We start from the raw sequence: 26,499 nt of genomic DNA, 5'->3' as shown, positions 1-26,499 counted from the left end.
CAAGACTGTATCAAGAGCACATCTTCTAATTCAGAGCTACACATTCACTTATTTTAAGCCCAGCAAGAGAAGTCTGATTGTCTGAAGGATTTTTTTCTTAGTTCATTTTTACAAAGTGGACATCCCCACTGAGGCAATTGGATCTGGGGAGAAAACTCAACAAGACCCCTAATCCAATGTATAAATTTAGTGTACTCAGTGTTTCTAGCTCTATTTAGGAAACAAAATAAATCTTTGCAATTTTTTTTTTTTGGTGCATAGGTCCAACTACTAAGGAAAAAGTCAATCTTATAAAAATGTCACAATATAAAAGGTCTAATGGGTAATAATACACTTATAACCCTACTTGTAATAGGGTATCAGTTTGGTAAGATTAAAGATGAAACAAAAACATCTGAATTTTTAAAAATAAAAACCATATTTTACTGATTCTCTCCATTTATAATCATGACTTAAAAAAATCTATTTAGAGATGTGCCTGTAAATTATATTTTCTCTTAGACCAGCCTGACCCTTATCTTGCACTGTTCAGTAACACAGAGTTAAATCTTACCAATAATATGACTCTAGGCTCCATTGCTAACTAGCTTCAAAGCAGATTCTTCTCAAGAGAAGAATTGGAAAAACAGATGGTCTCCCATTCACCATGGGGGAATATGTTCTAAGACTCCCCCCATGGGTACCTAAAACCATAGATAATACTCAAAACCCTGTGTTTTCCTATCCATACATACCTGTGACAAAGTTTGATCTACAAATGAAACACAGTAAGATTAACAATAACCACCAACAAAATATAATAACAATATATTATAATAAAAGTTATTTAAAACTTATGAACTTTATTTCTAGAATTTTCCTCTTGATATTTTCAGCTGGCAGTTGACTGTACATACATCAATCACTGGGGATGGTGAGGACTGCTGTAGGTAGGAACAGAGAGAAGTTTTCTGCTTCTGCTTCAAGAAACATCTGCATCAGCAGCTGCTGCTTTTGGGGATCCGGTCCCCTCAAAACAGCTCTCCTTTTGAGAGTAGCTGTCAGCTCAGATCCAGTTTCCTGAGGGCAGTCTTGGCTCCTGTGCCCTGGAAAAATCACATCCCCTTTAGTTAATCCAGCTCTAAGGGTAGTGGTAGCTTTCTGCTAATGTTAATCTCCGCCTTAAGTAGTCCCCTAAGCTAAATTCCCTTTGTAGAGCTACCTGACATGGGCTTAGCTTTCCTGAATGAACTCCAACTGACCCATAGTGTATCCAAAGTCACCTTAAAACTAGGTTCTAATTCACACCACAAATTATGTTAAGGTTCATTTTTAATTCTTTTTAAAACTTGTCGAAAATCTCAAATTCTATCAATCAATCAATCAAAACAAACATGGTGGCTAGATTCTCATATCAGCTGATAAACTTCATCTCATTCATAACATACCGGCAATGAAATGTTTCCTGGGGTCCTCTCCTGATTCTCTTTTTCTCTCACTTCTTGCATTCCCTCTTAGTGACCTCATGCAAATTTCTACTCCAATTCTCCTCAGATCTCCACCTCCAACCTAGACTTGTCTGCTGAGATTCAGACCTCTGTAACTACCCTTTCCCAATAGATATCTCCAACTGGATAGCTTATGTGCAATACAAATTTATTCTGTCCCTAAATGAACGGGTGATATCATTCTGTCAAACTTCTCTGTTAGGAGAAGATATTCTGTCAACATCCTCCTGGCTATTAAGGTCAGAGACTTTGACATAATCCTACAATCTCCCTCCTCTTCTTCATACCCAATTTGTTTCTAAGTCTTATCGATTATAGACAGTTAAAATTTCTTAGTATCTTCATCATATATTCCTCTGGCTAGTGCCTTGACATCTCCTCCTATTCGGGCTACTTCAAGTTTCCTAACTGACCTCCCTGACCTTTCTTTCTACTCCTCCATTTAGCCTCACAATGCAACCACAGTGATATATCTAAACTGAAAATCTGCCTATGCATCCATGTGATTTGTATTCACTTAAGGACTCCCCCATACCATTTAGATCAAAGTAACAAATAGCAAATTAAATGCTTTCTTTGTGTGTTTGCTATCTAATTTTCTAGCCTCATCACTTCCCAATTGATACAATTCCCTTTAGCCATATAAAACCTTTCCCCCCATAGGCCACCTAGCGCCTACTTCATTTTACCTATACCAATGCTTAGAATGCTCACATCACTTTGTTAAACTAGTAACTCGTCACTGTCCTAAAAGCAAATTTAACAGCCATCTCCTTACATGTCATAAAGAAAATGTAGTGAAGTAAGACATTCGCACGATGATCTAAAGTGTCATATGAAATAAGTGCTAAATTAGTGGCTATGTCCAGGCTGGCTTCCTCCTTACTGTCGTTCTTGTCTTCTGCTGCCTATGGCAGGTCTGCCTAAAACACTTCTCTACCAGTTCTTCTCTTTTATAGTTTATCTTCTCTACTTAACTATCTTTGAATCAAGGTTATGATAATCATAAGAAAAGAGACACAGAGTAAACCACCTTGGTTCTTGGCTCCCACATCCCCCAGCCCCAATTCATGTTCTTCCTATTATGGGAAAGGAAAAAAGTTTCAAAAAAAAGAAATTACATGGAGAGATCTAGATGATGACAGATAAGGGATATAATAGATACATATATAAATTAAATAAAATATAGATACAATGCATATATCTGTCTATATAATACATCTCTGTAACAGAACTAGAATATCAAAATATCCAGTTTTATGTCTTTATTTTGTTCTCAGCAATAACATTTGTAGATTTGGCCTCATTTGTTGTTATATCCCCAAATCCCAAGGACAGTGTAGATACATAGCAGATATTTAAATACGTACTGAGTGAATAACTGAATGAATGTTCCTGCCACAAAATAAGCTGCTCCAGTTCAAAGGTAAGAAAATTAGAGGCACTGATTTAGAGGGAAGGATTCAGCATAGAAACAGACAGTGATGGAGGCAAGAGAAGCAATGTTGTAGGCAAAACATTTCCACTGTACATTGTGTAAATTAAATTAGGGATTTTTGCAAGAAAACATTTTAGTTTACATAATTTAATGATTTCAGAATTCAGGCATATGAGAATGAGTGTTCATGCTCATCCCAGAAATGAAAATCATGTAAAACGCAAATAGTGCCTTAAAAATCTCTTCTCTTTGAAGTTCCTTCTTTCCCCTGTGTGCTCTCACTGCTACTTGGCCAGCTCATGATTGGTATTTACACAGAAGGGCACAATGTGGGGAAGTAGATCTAACCTCATGAAGGATGACCTCCCCAGGAGAGCACCGGTCCTTGTTTCCAGTCCTCCAGTCCAAGGTAACTGCTGATGACCACTGTGCCCCTTCACACCACTTAACAAAACAACACAAAGCCACACAGACCAAAGAGCCTTGAATTCTTTAAGGGTTCAAATGGCTCCACAGTTCTCATGTGTTATGGAATGCTTTTGTACTTCTCAACCTCCTCAACTCAATCTGCCAACTGAAAGCAATGTGTTGGGTGGTCTTTTGTAGGGCACACTAGTGTACTCCAAATAACTGAAAAATAGTTTGACAAAGGTCAAAAAGTCTTAAAACAAAGTCTTGTTCTTTAAAAGGGAAACTCAGGAGGCTGTTGATTTTGTACCCAATCATTCAGCATATTCTTGAAAATGTCCTCTTATCACCAAATGGAACCATATGGGCCCCAGTTATACTTATAAAAAGGAAACCTGGGCTGCTTGTACGGCCCATCAAATTCATATAAAAGAATGTGTACACATACCATGTGGCATAAGAGTCACCTAATGATTAGAAAAACTCTTACATATACCACTTGATTACATATTAATGGAGGAGAAAAGGCTTCTCTGCTGGAATGCACTGTGGTCCTGTCCAGCCAAACTTCCCAAATGGGAGACGTCAGTCATACTGCTGGGGATGGGAAGTGATGTGAAGGGATAAGAGACTTTCGTTAAGTGAATCAGACCACAGCCACCACATAAACTTAAAGGCCCAGCTCAAGTTCTAGGTGCACAAAACCTTTCCAGTCCACTCAGCTGATTTGCCACTGTGCAGCTACCCAAAAACTATCCTCTTTCTTTATTTTTTCACATTTCAGTTGGATCATCCAAATAATGTAAAAGCTCACTAAAGAGAGGACCTTAGGCTTTACATCCCTTTAGCCTGTTATTGATAATGTGAACTACCAGAAGTAGTTTTAATGAATCTATGGATGTTGATACACCAAGTAAAAACATGTAAAATTAATACTGACAAATCTGAAAGAACTACCTTTAACCAGGGCCGGGGATTTAGCTCAGTGGTTTCACCACCTGCTGCACAAGCACAAGGACCCAAGTTCGATCCCCGGTACAAAAAAAAAAAAAAAATTACCTTTAACCAGTTATCCTAGGACCCAAAAAAACTTTATTTTTTTTTTTTTTTTTTGGTACCAGGGATCGAACTCGGGACCTTGCATTTGCGAGGCAGGCAGCAGAACCACTGAGCTAAATCCCCAGACCCCAGAAGAGCTTTAAAATAATTTTGTGTTACATGTTTTTTCCATTGAGAATTCTTAAAATTCTTCATTTGCACATAGATAAATTCTAAGTTTATGCCTATGTCAAGGAAGACATCAATAGAACTGTCATGAGGAGAATGAGTGACACTTGGGTAACACTGGCTTAATTCAGGGCTTGTTCATAATCACCACTTGTGTTTTGCTGTTCCATAAGCACACATTTCTTCTCTTCCTCTGCACTTTCATGTAAATGAGGCACCTGGAAGAGGGCCTCATTGAATACCATCAGCCATGCTGCCCATCTCAGTGTTTGATGTTCTGGTCCAAACACAGTAATACTTCATCAACTTTATGTTTCCATTGACATGTCATCCCTCTTTGAATACATTTCTGCTTTTCTTCAGAGTCAAAGTTCCAGTCCTCCAGATTCAGGTTCCTTCATTGAAATGTGAGTGAATGAGCATCACTGATACATGAAGGAAAAATTTCCCAGAATTCTGCTCATTATCAAATAGAAATGATTATGAAAAGTGACTTAAGAAAGATCAAGTGAAAAGCCTCCAAGAAATGGTGTACCATGTTGAAGGGTGAATAATAGAGAACAATATATCAAAGTGGATACAAGTTCAAAATATATGCATAAATATATTGATATGTATATTTATGTATATATGATAGAAAAAATATAATTCAGAGTATACTATAAATGTATTAATTCTATTCAAAAGTACATAAATATCTAGGGCCGGGGATTTAGCTCAGTGGTTCTGCTGCCTGCTTCGCAAACACAAGGACCCGAGTTCCATTCCTGGTACCCATCCCCCAAAAAAGTATATAAATATCTTTTAGAGTTATTAATACTCTATTTTTGTAGTGTTTTAATTTTTTAAATGATAAATAAAAGTTGGATGTATTTATAGAATAAAACATGATTCATGGTTATAGACATACTTCACATGCTTACTAATTTTTTGTAAGGGTAACTCTTAAAAATTACTTTTTTTTTCATTAAGTTTATTGGTACATTTTAGGTATACAGCAGAGTTACATTTATCATTGGGAACTTGTACCTTTACATGATGTATCTTGGTTCTTATTTTTTCCCCATTCAGCTGCCCTCCCTTCAACTCCTCCACCCTTCCCTATTTACAAAGACTTTGTTTCCATTTTTCCTTTTCTTATATTTTTTCCTTTCCCTTCTTTCCTTTCCCTTATCCCTCCCACTTCCCCTGCCCCTTTAGACCTTTTCTTCCTATTTCACATTATCAATTATACATTTTGGTCCGTATTTACACTTTTATTTTCTCACACCAGAGAAACTATTTGGTATTTATACATGTCCTATTTATTTCACTTAAGAGTATGGCCTCGGGGCTGGGGATTTAGCTCAGTGGTTTTGCAGCCTGCTGCGCAAGCGCAAGGACTGGAGTTCAATCCCTGGCACCAAAAAAAAAAACAACAAAAAAAAAGAGTATGGCCTCAACGTGGATCATTTTAGCTATATATGTCTCTAGTTTCTCATTCTACATGGCTGAGTAGTACTCCATTTTATTTTTTAAAAAACACATCTTCTTTATCCTGTCTCCAGTTAATGGGCAATTGGGCTGTTTCCAAGTTTTAGCTATTACAAACTGTCCTGCTATAAATATGGGTGAGCATATATCACTGTGGTATGATTCTTTTAATTCTTTTGGGAAGATACCCAGTAGGGGAATAGCTGAGTCAAATGGGACTTCTAATCCTAGTTGTTTGAGGCATCTCCATACTGATTTCCACAATGGTTGCATCAGTCTGCACTCCCACCAACAATGGAAAAGGGTTCCTTTCTCCCCACACTCCCACCAGCATTTGTTATTGGTTGATTTCTTGATAGCAGCCATTCTTTCTGGGGTAAGGTGGAATCTCAGTGTTGTTTTCATCTGCATCTCTCAAATGACCAGTGATGTTGAAAGTTTTTCCATATGTTTATTTGCTGCTTTTACTTCTTTGTCTGAGAAATGTCTTTTCATTTCAGATGACCATTTTTGAATTGGGTCTTTATATTTGGAGGGTCTGATTTTTTTAAGTTCTTTATAGATTCTAGATAGTAGTTCTTCGTCTGAGGAACAGCTGATAAAAATTTTTCCCACATTGTAGATTGTCTCTTAGTTCTGTTGGTGGTTTTTCTTGCAGTGCAGAAGCTTTTTAATAAAATGAGATACCAGTTGTTGATTCTTTGTGCTAGTTCCCATGCTACTGAGGTTTTGTCCATAAAGTCTTTTCCTATCCCAAAGTCTTCAAGAGTTCTACCCAACTTATCTTCCAGTAAGTTTAGTCTTTCTGTTTTTTTTTTTTTAATTAATTAATTAATTTTTTTTGGTACCAGGGATGGAACTCGGGTCCTTGTGCTTGCAAGGCAGGCTGTGGAACCACTGAGCTAAATCCCCAGCCCCAGCGTTTCTGTTTTAATATGTAGAGCTTTAATCCATTTTGATTTTAGAGCTTTTTGTACTCTAAATAATGATTTTACTATCCAAAAAATCAATGAATAAGGAGGATTTAACGATAGAATGCATGGTTAAAATTTACCAACATATGCTTTTGAGAATACACTTACGAAAATGTATTTAAATGATGACAACTGATACTTTGATGAACTTCTAAATTCTCTATGTTAACAAATCTAGGATGTGACAGTTTTATACTGTGTGTCATGAACTGACATAACTAATAATAGTGCTAGACAATTTTCAGCAAAGTTACCAACACTAATTGCTAAAACAATGGCCTCAGAGTCTCTAAAATCATTGTAGAAAGGACTGATGAACTGAACTGGCCCAGAAAACTTCCAGAAGACACTTTGAAGAACTTTCAAGTATGAAATGAATGCAGTGTATAAGCGGTGGTTCATTGCTATTTAACCATGTCATACAGACAAAAAGAGAAATACTGCCAGGTAATGGTCACCTCAGAGATAATGCAGTTAATATAAAAATAAAACCTCACCAACTTAGCACTTCACTGAATATTTTTCAAATGAGTCTTTGTACAATGTTTGAATTGTGACATTAATAAGTATGCCAACTACTAATTTTGAAACAAAATGGATACTCTCTAAAGTTAATAATTTCCTAAATGCAGATTTGGAAATAAAGCCAAAATGTAAAGATAATACAGCCAAAATCCTTCCAAGTCCAATGGTCCTTCCATGATTAGCTCCTTCATTTCCTCCAAGCTCATCATCTGCCACTCTGTTGCTGCTCCATTGACTTTCTCTTCGTGCAAACATGCCCAGCTCTTTCCAGCTGAGGACTGTATGTCTGCAGATCCCTTCCTGGGGAGATCTCTTTTTCTTGGCCTTACAGAAAGCTGGCTGCATGTCTCAGAGACGTCTTTGCTCAACAACTGCTCTAGTGCAGTTCTTCCTTTTCCCCAGTTCTTCTCTGTCATACGATTTTCCACATTTCCTTTAAACGCTTTTAATATGGCAAAATACACATAACATAAAATATAACATCTCAACCATTTCCAAATGTACAGTGCAATTGTGTTAAGTACCTGATACTGTTGTGTAACCAATCTAAATCTTTTTCATCTGGTAAACTGAAACTCTATATCCACCGCAGATGTCTCTTTTCTCTTCTCCCTTCAGACTTTGACAATCACTATCTACCTTCTGTCTTTATGATTTTGAGTACTTTAGCGACCTCAACTAATCTAAATCATACAATGTTTTCCTTTGTGTGACTGTTATTTCATTTAGCATAATATACTCAAATGTCACTCATGTGGTAGCACATGCCAGAGAGGCTGAAAAATATTCTCTTGCACGTATATACCACATTGCGTTGATCCACTTACCCATGAAAGGACATTTGGGTTGCTTCCAACTTTTGGCTGTTGTAAATAATGATTTTACGAATGTGAATGTATAAATATCTCTTTGAAATATACACAGAATGGGATTATTGCTTCATATGGGAAATCATGTTTGATTTTTTGAAGAACTATCATTTTAGTTTTCTTTTTGGTTTTCCTTAGTAGCTATAGCACAAGAGGTCTACATTTCTCTGCATCCTTACCAATTTTTAGCTTTTTTGTTTTGTTTTGTATGTTTGTCTGTTTTTTATAGTAGCCATCCTGATAAGGTGTACTGCAGTTCTTTATTTCTTATTTTAGCATAAATCTACCTTTATTTTTAAATTCATTTTCTTATTTCTTATTGAGATAGTTTTTCAGACACAATTGCCAAAGAAACCGATCTAAAAATGTGGCAGATTATTTCTGAAATGATTTTGGTAGAGTCTGTAATTAAAACATGGAACAGAATCAATTAAAATTTAACATCCTATTCATTAAGCTCTGACTATTTAAAGTATTTCAAAAGAATTGAAAAGCCAGAGAAGACAAGCCTCTTGCTTATTCCTTGTGTAGGAATCATACAATTTAGTAGAACCCAGCATGGACTGAAATCTGTTCCCTCTTACTTGTTCAAATGACCTTAGGTCAGGTATTCTAATCCTAGTTTCTTAAGTAAAAAATAGAAATAAAAGAATCAACTCATGGCAATGATATTGTATATAGTATATGTGAGCATTAAGCAACCATGCTTGAGACATTGAAAATATTCAGTAAATGGCAGATATTATTTTTTACTTATATAACTGATTATCCCTTTCTATGTTCTACCATACAGTCTGGAAATTTAAGTACCACCTATCTATTATCTTGCACACTGTTTGGTCTAAATTAAAATAAACCATATAAACCTGTTTATTGGTTATGATTTCCCACCTTATCATCTTTAGGTCTTACCATAGCTTATTGAACATTATATTCCCAGGCTAGCAATGGAAACATACAACAAAATTTTTAAAATACTTATCTATGATCATAAATGTGTTCCCAGTTAGGAGGACAACTTGTTCCTCAATTCTAAACAGGGTTCTACAGAAATATTCCAGCAACTCTTAGAAAAAGAGTTAAGAAACTGGGAGGAATTCTGAAATCTTTCTAAGAAGCAGTACCAGATCATTAGCTGTTTATAGAGAGCCAGTGAACTGGAGTGGCCTTTAGGTACCTTAGTTGAAAGAACAGCTTAATTCCTTTCCACTATACTTAAAGTATCATTTTTATTCTTATTAAAAATTGCTAATGTCAACTGAATGAACATGCTACTCAGTTCACAGCAGCCTAAAACTGCTGAGGTAAGAAATTATAATGATTAGTTATTAGAGTGAAAACCATTACATTAATACAAGGGGGAGTCACAGAGCAACAACTAGATAATTTCTGTCTAACTATTGGGTAATTAATGCAGTAAGAAAATAATATGTACATATTGGAAATGAAGAATTATAGATTATTTGCACTTATTTTCTTTCTGTGGCAATTAAATTAAATATCTTTGATTTCTCACCTGTTACCATGGTTATTTGCAGTGATCCAGGTCATTAATGTCTTGAATGTAATAGTTACATTAAAATTACAGCTCTTTCAACTTTGCACAAAGATTCTGAAGGCACTGGGAAAGAGAAAGCTGTTGCCTAAAGGGAGGAGAAGCTGCCTGTTGAATGAAGCTGTTTAAATATCTTGAAAGCAAAGAAACCCCACATTTTGTTCCTTCCTGATTTCCTCCAAAACTATCAGATTTTGAGATTTTGAGTAGTATGAGATTTTGTTAAGGTTATGATAGCAATGCATGGGCAAGTGCTTTCACCATAGTCCATTCTACTATGCTTCTAAGTTGCTACGCTATGTCAATCTTTACTCACAAAAATGGAAATAACAAATTCTTTCTACCGCATGACTGAAAATTCTGGGGAAAGATTATATATGATTTGATGAGAGGCAAATACAGAATTAGTCTTCAATTATCTCTCTCTCAAAAAAACAAATGACATACTGGGTCCTAGGAGGGCTATGACAACTGGGCCCAACAGGCTCATGAGCATTGTCTCATGTCATGGTTGATGCTGGCTAAATGTGAAAAAATCAACGTTCTACTTTCTTAATTATAAATTTTCTTCTAGTTGACTTCTCTTTTCAAAAGTTATTCAACTCACATATGTATTAGTTTATTTAACCACCTAGTGAAGTTTTAACTTGTCTAGGCCTTGATGTTATATACCTCAAGCCTTCATCTTCTGTTTGCTTCTCTCCTTAGATACTTTCTCCTAAATGCTCCTATCTCCTCTCAAATATCTCCCTAACATCTGCAGATCCAGAAAAAGAAGACAAATGGAGATAACACCTCTCTGTGGCCAGGCTCTCTCAATCAGCTGCTCTTGGCCATCTTTAGGCCAAGGGTTGAGACTCTAAGTGGCAGGACATGACCTGTGAAGGACAGACCATGGAAGAACCCTGCCCAGCCTCAATGGCAGGGGTGATTTCTCTGGACAGGGAATTATGAGGTGTGGGGTTCCTGGAGTATATCTACAATGTGAGTCTCATGGTCTTCTCACCTACTCAGGAGAAGGGGTACAGTCAGAGTAGGGCCAGGGAGAGGAGCCTATGATGCATGAGGTGCATAGCAGGGTCTTCAGTTTCCCTGCTAATGCCACTTTATGGAAAATATGATATTATTGCAAAATACACAACAATAAATACCTCCCTTAATGCCATATCTCAAATCTGCCCCAGTTCTATCAGCTACCCTTATTGCCAATACCTCATATCAATGTGTTAAGTCAAGATAAGAATCTTATACACTCATTTACTAGGTCAGATTTGAGATGTCTGTACCTTCTATGGAGTAACTCTTTTACTTGAACAAGCTGCAGATTGAAGAAAATGGAATATTATTTCCTGTCAAGAAATTCTTCTGTACCCATATTCTTTCCACAGAGTTATGCAGAAAGTTAGATTTTTTTCTCTAGAGTCCATTGGCAGACCTAGAGCAACTGCTTTCACTCCTCTTTCATATAAGAGGATCACTGAATGGGTCTGAAACCAGCAGTTCAGATGTTGCTGAAATTGAGGATGTGACATGGCAGCAGGTTAAAGAATTACCACTCCATGCTAAAGAAAAATGATAACATTTTCCATAGACCAAAGGACTAGAAAGAGTATATGTTGTGGGGGTGGGGGGAGCGGTTCCTCCTGAATAAGTGAGCATTTTTCTTCCATTGAAGTTTTGCTCAAAACTTTTCTTAAGAACCAACTGAATACTAAACACTGAAGAATCAGGAAGTCATTTGGGAACAAAATAGTCAAGATCCCAGTCTTACAGTCTAGATTAAAATTAACCATTGTACTAATATAAAAGTATAGACTGTGAAAACCTCTCTGCAGGAAAATGCAAAGTACTGTATAAGAACATATTACAGAGGGGCCGGGGATTTAGCTCAGTGATTTTGCCACCTGCTGCGCAAGCACAAGGACCCAAGTTCAATCCCCAGTACCAAAAAAAAAAAAAAAAAAAGAACACGTTACAGACAGATCTAGTCATATCTGGGGCATCAGAAAAAGCTCTAGAGGAAATGTCATTTCAGATAGTCTGGGAAGGGTGAGTCAGAGATGAAGTTTTCTAAGCAAACAAAAAAATTCAAGGGCTGAAGATGGCTGGGAACACACCATAAGTAAGAAGCTGCAGTGGGGCTAGGGTGCTGGAAGCTGAAATTGAAAGACAAAAGAAAAGAAGCAGTCATGTGGGGTCTCTGAGGCCAGGAGACTGATTTTAGTCTGTATTCTAAGAACAACAGAAAGCCATTAAATGTTTTGCATTAGGAAAAGCCTATGATCGGATTTGCATTTGCAACATCTCTGAGGGTGCTGGAGCAGAGGGTGGAAAGCATGTTACAGAAAGCCTCTCAACTGGGAGGTTATTACAGAATCCAGGAAAGACGGCACCTTGGCCCAGGATGAATGGTGATGAAGATCAAAAGAAGCTGACAGATGAGCAATATTTTAGGTAGCAAAATCAACCTATGACAACAAAGAAAAATGAGAAGGAAGGTGACTGCTGTTGTCTGGCTAATATAATAGGACATATGGTGGTGTCATTTATTAACATGTGAGGTCCAAAGAAGAATCAAGTTGGGTGAGTGGAGAAGGGTTCAATTTACAACTGAAGCTCTAAAGTGCACCGAAAAAAATTTTCATTTTAATGATTAAATTTATACAATTGATACCATAAAACAAGGGATCTAATCAAGAATGCTTAAATCTAATTGGGGGAAAGGGGAGATTCTTTGACTTTCTATTAACTCAAAGTAAGAATAAAAACTAATATAGTCATTCTTCTGTATCCATGGGGGATGAGCTCTAGAACCCTCTATGAATACTAAACTGCAGATACACAAGTTCCTTAAATAAAATGGCGAAGTGTTGACACAAAGCCTATACACATCCTCCCAGGATGTTATTTAAATCATCTCTACATTGCTTATAACTCATACAACATAAATGCTGTGTCAATATTTGTTATAGATTAAGATATAATAAGAAAAAAATCTGAACATATTCGATATGGACAAATAATCTTTTTCCTTTGTCTGCACTTGGTTAAGTCCATAGATACAGAAGGACAGATACAGAGGATTGATTATAAAGAACAGTGTGTGTGTGTGTGTGTGTGTGTGTGTGTGTGTGTGTGTATTTTAGCTCAGCTAACACTTTTTAAAACCTCATTAATATACGGAAGTCATAAGTTCTTAGGGATGGAAAGGTCACACCACTTGTAAATAGTTAAGAAATGTTGCTCACCAAAAGCGTGTGTTTAGTTCCAAAGTTATTCGGTGAGTGAATGATTATGTTGGAAGTCAGCCAGGTTTCTACTGATAGCTATAGCAGTGCTCTTTGCAAGACCAGGACAGCAAAGGTCTCAGCCTGGCCGAGCACTGGCATCACCTGGGGGTTGAGGGCTGGCACATGAGGCTCATCTCACACATATTCAGGTCCCATCTCTTCAGATATTCATGCAGGCAATTTGAGGGGGGCCCAGGTTCTGTATTTTTAAATGTTTTCTAGTTGATCTGGTGGTTGGCTAGATTCAGGGTGCAATATATTTAATAAATACCCCATGCTACTTTTCCCTAGATCACTGTGTAAGATTTAACAATTGATATTTAAAACTCAGAATTGTTTCTAATCAAGCACTTGCAGTTCATAAGGCAATCAAAAGTGTCTGTTATGAAAAGTATTCATCATTGATGTGAATTCAAAGATTTCAAATTCAAAGTTTGACAAAGAAGGAAATGATAAGAGGCTTTTCTATTTCTATGGTGAAATAACTTATTTCCAGTACAAAAAGATCCAATATAAATACTTCGCTTTTATAAAATAAAATTCCCTTGGCTGTGCTAAGATTTTCCTGGAAATTTAAAATAGTTCAGAACTTCTAAAAGTAAGATGTCACATTTAGGAATTTCATGTTGAGTGTGTGTGTGCGCATGTGTAATAAAGATGAAATAGGCCAAAAATGAAACAAGGCCAAGATATTCTTTATTGATTTAAAAATACTTGAAAGGATAAAAGGAAGGAACATTTTACATGTAAGAGTAAACATTTTCATATAATCAGCATTAATAGCACATTTCATAAAGAATACAAACAAGATAATAAACAGGGGAAATGAGAAAAATGGGATATTACCAATATAACATAAAATAATGCCTTATATACTGATAATCAAGACCTCAGTGAAAGGAATCACAGAGATAAAAGTAAGGCAATGATCACAGATATAAAGGAAGGAAAGAGAGGTACAGGGCTGTAGGTAGAGAGCCAGTATATCTGGCTGCAGCAGAAAGATGAATATAGTGAGTTATTTTTGTCTTGACTGACCATTATGCCACAGAAACATGCAAATTTTTTCCCTGTTTCTTTCTTTTCAAATTCCATAGCACCTTTGTTTCTCTGTTCCTCCTCCTCCCTCTCTCTCTCTTTCTCTCTTGGTGGCCATTAACTACACTGACAGTTTGACAGGCTGAAATAAGGAAATAAAACACTTAAACATTGTTTCCTGATGTATGCATTCATCTCTTCTGCCAAACACAGATATTGAGGAGATACTTCACTCCTCCTGTCAGCTCACTAAATTACACCCCAGCTCGCAGGCAGCTCTGTGCTTGGGCCCCTCAATCTCTGTGTGCCTTGGTTCCTACAGAATACGCAAGAGCTTCAGTCTTTTCACTGAGATCCTTCCTTTATCATTTTTAATGCTGAGTTTTCTTAAGCTATTAATTAGATTTCTACATAAAAGCTGATTATTTTCTGATTTAAAAACAAATGGTCAGAAGTCAATGTTATTCTTTAGTTTCTAGGTGTTTTAAGCAATGGTAAATGAATATTAAACCACTGGTTAAGTATCACATTGCTCACAACCAGTGACGAGCTATAACTTTTAAAATGAGCTACCAACTTGCCTACACATTGACTGTCTTGAGAGATCCAGTGATAAAACAAAAAGATCCATCATGACCCTCGAAAGTGTCAGACCACAAGTAATAGATGCTTCTCCCATTTTTATTTGCATGTGGCAACTAAAAATCTGTACAATAAACTCTGAAAATCTTACAAATAACAATTAAATTTCTTCCAGAGAAGATTGCTATAGATTAAATTTTGAGAGACTAGAAAGGAGCAATAACAGAAGAACAATGAGAGATTTTCAATTGATTTTTCTACCTTCTCCAATTCCATTAACATTAAGGAGAAATTTCAAAGTAAAATATGGGGTACAAAACAAAAAAGACATGAGAAGCAAGCCTCCACAACATTTTTCCTTGCTGTATGCCTTTGACGCATTTATCCAGTACCTACTATACACAGTGCACAAGGTTTGAAAAGGAGAATCCCATGTGTACCTTGCCTGCCTTCTAAGAAACTCAGTTTCAGAGGAAATGCCACAATCATAAGAAACTAGAGTGAAAAGCAGAAGGGGTTTCCAAATAGAGGGACCTATAGAATCCTACGGAAATTCAGAAGAGTTAGGGACACTCCCACCACATCACTCGCAACTAGGAATGCACGACTCACTTTGGCTATAAGAACAAATACATTTCTTCTATTAAAAACTTACACATTTTATAATTTCATGTTTTATGTTATGCACCTTTACTGGCTATAAAATCTCGGTCTTGTCTACTCTGTTCTTACTGTTTACAAGACCGATACAGCATGTGGCGTGTACCATACATTTGAGTACCGTTATAAATATGTGTTGAATGGATGAGTGGCTTATTTTGTGACAAGTAGTGACTGAATCTGAATATCCAGAGGATTGTTTTCTGAGTTTCTCATTCATGTAACTGCCTATCTTATTGAAGATCACCGGCAGAATAGATGAGGGATTCATGTAAAAATGCTGGACACCTCAATGATGCCAAAATATAGTCATGATCAGGTGATTTTTTTAATACTTGAGGACTTCTTTACTTACAAGAAGACTTTTTGCTCTGATAATTCTTAGTGATTGTAGAATTAATCATAAAGACAATGCACAGGAAAACTTCGTATTATTTCTTTCTCCTCTTGCCATTTTATCTTTTCCAAAGAACAGTATTTTTTTAACTGTCAAAAATCACCATCTTCCAAAAATAGTAATGTATGTACTGCTAATATAAATCATTAATAGAAATGGAAGACTATTAAAGATTATGAAACAATAAATGCAAGAATAGGTCATTATATAAACCCATTTGAAGACTACTTGAGTCTGACAAGGTTAATTACCTTTACAATAAATCACTTAGTATCCAAATTATTTTGCTCTATCAAATAATATCCACAATTATAAACAAATGTTTCTTTACTAAAGTCTCATGATTACTTTCTAAAGAAAGAAATTTTAGCCCACTTTACAGATAAAGAAATAGAGGGATGAAAAATTTAGTCTGGAAATAAAACAATCCAAGTTCACAATGGTCAGAACCCTGTAAGCATTTCTATTTTGACCATACCATGCTTGTCATATAATGCAGTGACAAAGCTTTCACTTAAAATTCTCCAATGTTTCACAATGACATTTGTCTTAGCAGTGGACATAGCTTGAAACTGAGTTCTTCCTGTCCATAGATCATGCAGTATTCAAACTTATTTGATTTGCAAATATATCAATGATAACATTTTTATCTCATGAAAAGAGTACTAAACACACTGATTCAAAATGCCATTTTGATTATGGGAGCAAAGATTAAGTGTGAGTCAGGGGTGGAGGAGGCATGGGAGACTTGCTGAGGTAGGAAATGCATGGTAGGACAATACTGAGTAACTTTTGTAACTCATTCAGCTTTTGTTTTATCTCATTGTCCTCTGAGATTTCCTGGTAACCTATTTCCTTTTAACTTGTTTAAAAGGAGCACAGAAGAAAAAAACTGCTCTTCTTGTTCCCCCTTAGCCATACTTTTGGGGTAAGATTTGAACAATTCTGACTCCAAAATCCGTGCATATTGTCTACTGCAACCTATTGTCTTCCAATAGTTTCTGCTGGTTTTAAGAAGTCAAGAGGAATTCTGCTTTTGCATGCTCTCAGACTATTCTACATTTGATTGATATATATTTTATGCAGGGATAAGGAAAAAGCCAAAGATTCTTGTTCTCAGACTCTAAGATACTAGGGCAATTCTATGCATATGCTACTCTTGACTAAGGAGACATCTGAGTACCACTGAAGCAAAAAGCTCTCTCCTTTACCACACTTACACCTCTCCTGAATCTAAGTTTAAAGATAGAATCTTCACTTATAATATTATTATACTTTTAGCATACAATGTGGAAAATGAAAGTAACAGGAAAAAGTGGAGAGCAATAGTGGAACTGTATAGAGATAAGAAAAGGAAGAGAAAAAGGAATGTAAGGGGAAAAGGTAGGAAGAGAGAAGCTGAAAAACTAAGAAGGAAAGGAGATAGTATTTTTGTCCTAGCCATGCCTTTTGATAAAGTAAGAGGTTTGCTTTAGGATAAAAGTGCCTCTTTCAAAATTCAATAATATTTTATTTCTGTGTAACTAACTCTTCAAATAGGGTAATCACAGAGGCAATTAGTCTAGCTATACACAGGATGTCACTATTCTTTTATATAATTAGAACTACACATGTTTTAGGCAGAGAAAAATATCTGTAAAGATAAAATCTCAAAATGTTATGAACTCCTGTCCTATGAGATATTATTTGGCTCAGACTGGGGTTAGATGTCTTTGCTGTCATCATCCTTATTGACTGAATAGCACTCATGTTTTATTGTTAACATGGAAGGTGTTCACGTGAAATAGGAAAATCTGCTCAAACTGTAATATAAAGTCCAAAAGGAAGAGGAATTGTGGCTCTGGGTAGCTGAACAGTAGTAAGTAAGGTCTTATTAGCAAGGCAAATAGATAGGAAAAAGGGAGCTGGAACTGAAAAACCTACTTCTATTATTAGTTTAAACAAATATTCTGACCTAGCAGCCTCCTAGGTTTTTTTGTATGAATACTTTATTTTACATATTCAGAGTTTGGAAATTAGTGACTACTGTGGCTCTGAGAGCCAAGTGGTTCATCACAAGTTGTTTTTAAAGTGAACTTTCCTAAAAATTGGATCCATGTAGCGTTGGGTAGCATGATCCAGTCTTGGTGATACACATAGGATCCACAGGAAAAGTTGTTACATCACTAATAACAGCATCCATTTTAGTCTGAAACCCCTAACCTCTGATTATTGTTTGTACATTTATCAAAATCAAAATGGTAAATTGCTCTTCAAAAGACTAAATTGCTGTATCTAGCACTAAATACATATTCATAGAGGGCACTCCGTCCTTCTTGACAGTGGCTACCCAGGACGACAAAAATGAAAGAGGCTCATGACACACTAAACATCTACGGTTCATTAGCTCGCTTGTTTGCTGTGGTTATAGTGAAAGCAAGGTCTTAGGTCAGAGCCTCAGGTTAACCAATACATTCCTTTCTCTTGTATGGTCATAGACTACTGTATTCTACTCAGTGTTGACGAGTTACCTCAAGAAATTGTGGTCTTGGTCACAACACAGTCTGAGAGAGACAGTGACTATACCATAGTGCTCAAATTCTAATGCTTACTAAATGATGGCCCCCATCACACTGCTTCAGTGTGTGAGTCACTCTGTGGGGTTTGGATTCTGAATCTGTCTTTTAAAGACAGTCGATCTGTGACAAATTACTGATTTTCTTTGTCTCCATTTGTTCAGCTGAAAAATGGGGATAACATGATATGCTTCATAGGGTATGTAGCAGACCTAAATTGTATATTACATGCAAAATCCAAGAACAATACTATGCACAAAGAAAATCCTGCATAAATTATAATTAAATATTCTGCAGTGACCAATGAACATGTACACATGAACATGTACACGTGTATGTGTATATATAAATCTATAATATAGATAATATTTAAATTTAACTTTTGATCAGAAAAAGAAGAACTTTAAGTGTTGGTTAAAATTCTACATGGTAAGTGCACTGAGATTTACAAAGCCCTCTACCAGCAGTGGAATCTTCCCATGGTCTAGTCTGTTATAAAAATACATCTGGGATTTTAATCCAGCCTTACCTGAACATCTGGCAACAAGAGGGCAGAAATGGGCTCTCCTCTTCTACTCCAGAGAGTGAGTTTAGAGCTGCTACTGGTAACACAGAGATAGGCAGAAAATGGAGCGATCTCCCTTACAGAAGATGAAAGTTGCCACTGAGAGCTTCTTACATAACTTTTTGTAAAAGATCACCGGCTTTATTACATCTATTTGACCCTTCTGCCAATTTCCTCTAGGGAGTTTGATAGTGGGTGGGTAAATCAACTAAGCCAGCTAGGCAAATAAGTTGTTTTGACTATACTGCCTACAAATATAGAAATGTATGCATATGTATGTTCTTTGCTATCTATGCACCAGGATAGCTCCAGAAAGTATGACAATTAAAAGCATATTACAGAAATTATAAAGGAGCACATGAGGATAGTTCCTTTGGTGTAACAGCCAAATAAATAATGTTTGTTACTACAAGTAACACACAAAGAGTGGTTTCAGTCCCACAATCTTTTCATTTGGGGATTTCTTGCTGAGATTCAGTCCTTTTGCACAGGATAGGAACCTCTAGGTTTTAATATTACTGATCTTGTATTTTCAGCCACTACAGCAGTCAATGTGGTCAGATTCATAAGCAATCAGATCAATTATGTAGACATTAATCCTTAACAGGGTGTGAGAAAGGGAAATAAACTTGGATGCTTAGCCTATAAAATGGACTATAAAATCGCTATCAGAATAAATAGTATAAACAACAGAATTCTTCACAGCCTAGTTCATCTTTACACAGATTAAGACATAGTACCATTCAAAACAGCTTTGATGGTAGGACTATGTGATCAGACAAAAAGTCAGCACAAGGATTGGCAAGGTATTTGTTTACCTGGATGGGCTTTAATATGGGTGCTAATCTTTCGTTCTAACTCAACATTTTAGGTGACTTTGGTGTTGAACAACTCTGTGGATTTATAATGACCAATTATTTAGTGATTTTCCTCTCAAATTCTTTAGGATATTGGAGAAGAAATCACAGTAAATTAAACTACTGTAGTAAAAAAAAAAGAAGTATTGCTATAACAATAATACACACGCAATAAGATGTCTTCATCTACCAGGAGGATCAAGTAATTGCAAAGCCCCATTCCTCAAACACTTAATTCACAGAAATGTGACAAAAGTAATCAAGACTTAGTATTTCTACTATTCACTAAATTAAAATGTATCAAATACTTATTGATGTTAAAATCCATTTGTAGCTACCAAGCATCGCTCCCTTTATCCTTACTTAATATTGTTTAAATGATGAAAATTTATCTGGGAAATGATTTCTCACTAAATTTGGGTGAATCTGTTGTATTAATGCTTTTCTCTTGCTTGCTCTGCATTTTCCCTCTTTCTTTTTCAATTGGCTTTTGGCTTTACTGGATAAAAAATAGTAATTCAGATTCATTTTTTTGCTACATATAGTTTCACTTTCTCCCATTACTCTCTCTCCTTTCTGCCATCTCTCCTGGAACACAGCCAGGAACCATGCTGGAGAGGAGCCAGCACATCCCGTTCTTTGGCAGTTCGAGTGTCTCTGTGTACATCTCAGGCTCACCTAACTCACCATTTACAATACTGAGTAGAAAGAGCACGTTAGAATAGTCAGAATTTATAAGTCAACTGGCTACATGATACAAAATGTATAGCCAACTCTAGAATTTATAGCAATAACATTTAGGTATCGTGTTACCCTGAGAACAATCCAATTTATTAAGTGCCTATTTCATATACATAAGGAATAATCATAAATCATTTACAATAAACAGTGCCAACTGCAAAAACACAACTTTCCTCCTAAATTCTGCACACTAAGATTAATGAGGTTTTTGCAAAGAAACACACTTTAAAAAAATTTTTAAATCTCTGATTCATTCTAGGTGAACAACATACCCATATATAGGAGCAGGTGTCTGCAGCATGATTTAGAATACCTATGGAACATATCTGGAAAATAATAAACTTCCCTGAAGTACAGAGATGTCCAAGAAATGAGCTGGGAATGTGGCAAGAACCCAAATCTGTCGGCAATCTCAAACTTTCTTTTCTTGCCTTCTCAGTAAAGAATGGATTTAAAACAAACAAACAGAAGACCTTTTCAACCATCTGTCTGACATGTTTTCATCTGCAGGAATTCTTAGAAAACCCGGAAAAGATTCTTTAGATTAGCCAATTTTTCTCTTGGATTCCTAGTTAAGAAAAAATTTAAATCAGCAACCAAAGTTTCAAGAGTCCTGAAGTGAAACTCAAATATGAAGGAGGATTTTCTCCTTCTGTTTCTTCTCTAGTTCATGACCTATCCAGAAAAGCAGTTGTCTTTAGAAATCTATGGTTCGGAGTTCTGGATTAAACTCATTCTTTCTCCCTAAAAAGCTGTTAAAATTAATGACAGATGTTTTGACAATTCACATCAGTAAAAGTATTTAATCTTATCTGAAACTCACACCTACACAGCTGAATTGGACATTGTATAAGAAAAATAGAGTTTGAATTTTTCTTATATTTTGTTCCTATATCTTTTGCCCTTTAGAAAGAATTTATAGCAATGACATTTTCTTCCTGCCTTAACCTAGAGCTTTAAAATATATTCATTGATTTATTTCACTCAAAATTGATGAATACTCTAAAATACTTCTTATACATTAAAATAAACTTGTTCTTTGAAAAACTCACTTCTCTGACAAACTCTATAAACCAGTTTTTAATGAATAAAGTACTTGCTACTTCCTAGTCACAGATAACTGACATTTTATAAAGATATGCTGTGATCTAGAAACCAAAACAAAAGAAAAACCATACACAGAGAATGACAAGAGATCCAGGAATTTCTCAATTGAAGCAAGAATTGGTGGTAAAATGTTTGGAGGAGAAGTATGTTTTTGTTTAAATAAAAAGTGTTCACCTGAAAAGTCACATACACTCTAACCTTTGCAGAAATATTCTGAAACCTGGTCATCTCCTCAAATAGCTGTATTTCATTTGCATTAGTTGGTAATTTGAGGTATTTTTCCACCACTATGGGTATTAAACTTGAGAAGCAATTGTGGCACATGTCAGCCAGGAATAGAAAGTTCTTGTTAAAAAGTATATCCCTCCATAGGAAAGAGTGCCAATTTCAGAAGATTTCTGTTTGTGTGATGAAACCAAAGGTAACATGAAGCGCCTTTCTTTGTTTAACACATTTCTTCTTCCAAAATATCTGGTTAACACAGTACTGCTTCCCACTTTTCAGTGTCATTTTGATTTGCAAAACAAAACTTCTTCTTGTGCTCAGTGAAGCAAATTGAAACCCTAGGTTAATTCTTCCTGTTAATAAACTGAGGAACCTATGAAAAAATAAACCTAATTATGACTTCCATCTCAGGGACTACCAATCTCAACTTCACTAAAAGGTTATTTTCTTCCTAATATTAATAAAAATACACAATCACTATGTAACAATTTAAAAAGTACTCATATTTTCCTATGATTAACATATGCTCTATCAATTTTTCTAAATTTCTCAATTAAAAATTAAGAAAATTACTGATTCTTCATGGGCTCCAAAATAAAATATAGCTAAAATAAAAATTTCAGGAAACCACTTGCCTTTACAAATTACTTTCACAGACCCGATTAATACTTTTTTGAGTGCATTAAGTTGAAGGGATCTAGGATGCATAGACAGGCTCCTATTCCAATAATAGTTGTTGAACAAACATTGAGGAAAAACATTTTTAATATTTAAATTTTCTAAGGTTGCCAATATAAAGTTCTTATCTTGAATAAACGTTGGTTTGTTTTCCTCTTTTTCTTACACAGAATAATAGCAAAGAAACACTTTCAGGCTAGACCACTTATTTCTACTTTAGCTAAAAAGAAAATGTAACTTCTTTTTAGTCTTAATTTGGATAATGCTACTTCAGCTACTTGCTATACATCATAATAATGTTACCTTATTATTCCAAACAACAATCCCAGTAACAGCTTACTATCCTAGATGGCTATAGGTACCAAGGCTGTTTTTCCTTCGTTCCAGAAAGCATTGCGTTAGTATCAGTTTTCTTTTACACTCCTTTGTATTGCTCATACAGATTAAAGAGTTCCATTTTGGCAGATTCACGCACACATATGACATACTTAGATCATTTTTATCCCGTCACCTCTTTACCCCACCTTCCCCGCTAGTTCCATATTTTGAGGGATTCTGATGTGTATATTTTCTCGTATCCATCCTCCCTATTACCTTCCTTTACACCCACTCCTCCTCCCTCTTATTCCCTTCCTCATATCTAATAATATTTTTAGAGTTTCTTAATCTCAAATATAAGAATTGTTAGGAATCTATAAGTTCCTAGAACTGTACCCAACATTTCACGTACACAGTCCTCTCTTTGTATCCAGGGGTAATTGGTTTCAGGGCTCCTCACCGCCAAGAGAGACCAAAATTCACAGAAACTCAAGTCCCTAATAGAAAACGGCACAGAATTTACCTTATAACCTAAACACATCCTTGTATTTACCTTAGATCATTTCTAGACTACTTGCAATACCTAATAAGATGCCTGCGCATCACTTAGTATGTGTGGATTCAGAGTAATACATGGCATGTGGCAATTTGAAGTTTTATGTACTGGAACTTTCTGGAACTTTTTTCAAATATTTTTCATGCACAGTTGAATCTGAAACGCTAAACTCACGGATACGGCAGGTTGACTGTGCATACTCCCTGCGATAATCCTGGCAGCAAAGCATTACTTTTACCTGGCATCTATGTAGCCTCTTTCAGTTAACCTTATTTCCCTCCGAGATACAATCCCAGTGCCTCGTCCATGGACAAAGATGAAACTGACCTGACACTATGCTCCAAGAGAGGCACACAGGATTAATCCGTGACCACAGTGATCACTGGATTAATCTGAATGAATTAGTACAAGAGGCTGTCAGTAGAGCTTCTGAGAAAGAGACTTTTTCAGGTTGCTCTGAAGCCTGTGAGGATGATATAGCTAAAGCAATGCTACTGCCACCATCTTGCTACCAAGAAACCCAGAGACTGATGCTAAATTCGTGACAGCTAAGAGACATACAAAATTCAATCTTGTTTACATTATTTTAACCCAGAAGTAGGTTTTGTGCCTAGATTTATTTTATTTTATTTTTTGTACCGGGGATCGAACTCAGGTCCTTCTGCTTGCGAGGCAGGCGCTGGAACCACTGAGCTAAATCCCCGGCCCTGTGCCTAGATTTTTATATAGGATAACACATAGAGAGGCTGGGTGCAAACATACATTCATACCATCTTACTCCACATTTATATACCTGACTTCTTCTGCTTAATTATAACTGATTTTCCCTGACATTTCCTACATAATCTTCCCCTCTCTGTGTTCTTCACGTCTGTCCATCCTGTCTTTAATCCCGTTACATATTGTCAAAATCACATGTCATTATGCTATTTCTTAATTCAGTAGAGGATATTTAGTCAGTTTTCTGGTCCCTTTCAAAGTTTACACAATGCAGGATTATTTTCCAGTTGAGAGAAAAGGATAGATCAGAAGGGAAAAAGGAAAGGAGACAGACAAAGAAAAAGAGAATTTTAAAGCAGGATTCTAATAAAGAGCCATGCAGTAAGTTTCATTAACAGCATAATAAACTCAGATTTTGTTTAGACTCACACAAGAAAATACATTTTGGCTAAACAAATATCTTTAGCATAGATTAGTAGGAATAGATTTTTACGCATTCTGATCTCAATTCCAACCAGACTTGGCTGACATAATTATGGGCCCCTAAAAGTAACTGCTGGGGTTTAAAACACTTGCCACTTCCTTTGAACTGGCTCTATAAATGCCAAGACTGAGTATTTTAGATTAAGTGAATAGATTAATAAACATCTTTGGAATATCCATCATTAAGGCTGATTTATGTTTTACTGCCAGCAGTAATTCAAAGAAATGCCATGCTCTTCAAAAAATATTGCATGTTGTTCTCACCACTTTGCCAATGTTATGACACTATGTAAGAATGACAGTATCTATATTCTTTTGCAGTGGTAACTATTCACAAAAACCAATAGATATTAAACCACTTAAAGTTTACATAGCCATCAGCACAGGAACCACTCATATTTATAACTCTGATGAATGGCCTTTCATTTGTAAATTTATAGTGTATCCATAATTTCTTTAGGGAATCAAGAGGGTCATTCAAAAAATTGCCACAACATTTATCTATGCAAAGATGATGGATATGGTTTGTGAAATTAAATGCTTTTAAAAATTAAAATCATATTGCCAAGAAAAGAGGCATGTTCTTTTCTGGTTTGCTAGCAGCTTAAAATGATTAGAACTGCACTCTCAGCAGTTATGATGCTCAATCTAGGTAGTGTGTTTACATACTTATTAAACATGTCCAAATATATCATTGTTAGGGTCGCATAGCATCATTATTAACTACTGGATATGAAGTTTAACTTAATTTTTTATTTTTTTTCTAATTCTACTCTGTTATTTAAAGCTATAAAATATGTAAGATACCATTGGGAAAATATTTCTTATTTATATTTATTGGACTGACTTCATATCCTTCTTCGCAACTACTGTCAGCATACTATATGGTTTTTTATAAGTATATACTATTATAAACTACTACAATATTTATTGTGCTGCACATAAAATACAGTGGCACCTCAGCTGACGAACTTAATTTGTTGTATGACTTTGGAAAAATAGCCACGTTTGTGTATGTGCAGAAAAGATGGCACCAATTGTGTTTGTCATCCAAGACGGACTTCGCAAAAAAAAAATAAAATAAAATTGTGCCAAACAGAACTGTTTGTGAAGCAATTTGTTTGCAAGCAAAAGTGTTTGTAAACCAAGGTAAGACTATGTAGTTTTACCAAAAATCAACATTAAATACAAGACCTATTTTACTCTAGTATAGACTTTGCTCATTAAAAAAATGGATGAAATAGGAAAGATAAAAGATAATCATTATTAACCAATAAAATAGCAATACAGTCAATGTTAAAGAAGAAATGTATATTGTTGCTCCGTATGATACATTTGGGTGGCATTCTTAGTCTCTCTTGATTTTCCATCAAATACACACAAGTGGTTTTTTGAAAAGTAGTTTTGCTTCTTAAAAAATGTATCCTATTACTACAGAATCTACAAAAAAATTGAATCTGAATTTAATTATTAAATATGGCTATATGAACAACAATCTCCAAAATATTTAACTTTCTTTAACATTAACTAAGTCAAAAATTCCAAATGCTGGCAAAATTCATGTACAAAATGTTTTTTATGTATGAAGATCTCTATGTTCTGCTGAACATAAACATAATATTAGAAATAATAAGTGTTTTACATACCCCAGTGGATCGCTAACTCCTTGTGAGCAGAAACATATTTTTCACCATCTTTGGGTCACCAGTGGCCAGCACAGCACCTGGAATATAACACATACCCCACAAATGTATTTGAAAATTGAATGATA

General features: G+C 35.6%; 1 protein-coding gene across 34 annotated transcripts in view; it reads right to left on the bottom strand.

Moving 5' to 3' along the window:
• Positions 1-26,499, bottom strand: part of Sox5 (SRY-box transcription factor 5) — a 973,116-nt gene that overhangs the window by 763,088 nt on the left and 183,529 nt on the right. For 24 of the 34 annotated variants that reach the window (XM_087213447.1, XM_087213460.1, XM_087213468.1 and 21 more), the window contains one exon: positions 26,375-26,451. The exons of 2 other annotated variants lie outside the window; for them this stretch is intronic. The gene's annotated coding sequence lies outside the window, so the exon portion shown is untranslated. Of the gene's footprint in view, positions 1-896; positions 1,086-26,374; positions 26,452-26,499 lie in introns of all 34 variants that reach the window. 8 more of the 34 variants (XM_087213465.1, XM_087213463.1, XM_087213458.1 and 5 more) reach the window with 1 other exon arrangement.

The sequence above is a fragment of the Heterocephalus glaber genome, unplaced genomic scaffold (assembly GCF_053883595.1).
Source record: "Heterocephalus glaber isolate CG9 unplaced genomic scaffold, H.glaber_assembly_v1.0 deba00001444, whole genome shotgun sequence".
Lineage (NCBI taxonomy): Eukaryota > Metazoa > Chordata > Mammalia > Rodentia > Bathyergidae > Heterocephalus > Heterocephalus glaber.
The sequence above is the reverse complement of the archived record's forward strand: the minus strand, read 5'-3'. Positions and strand labels throughout refer to the sequence as shown.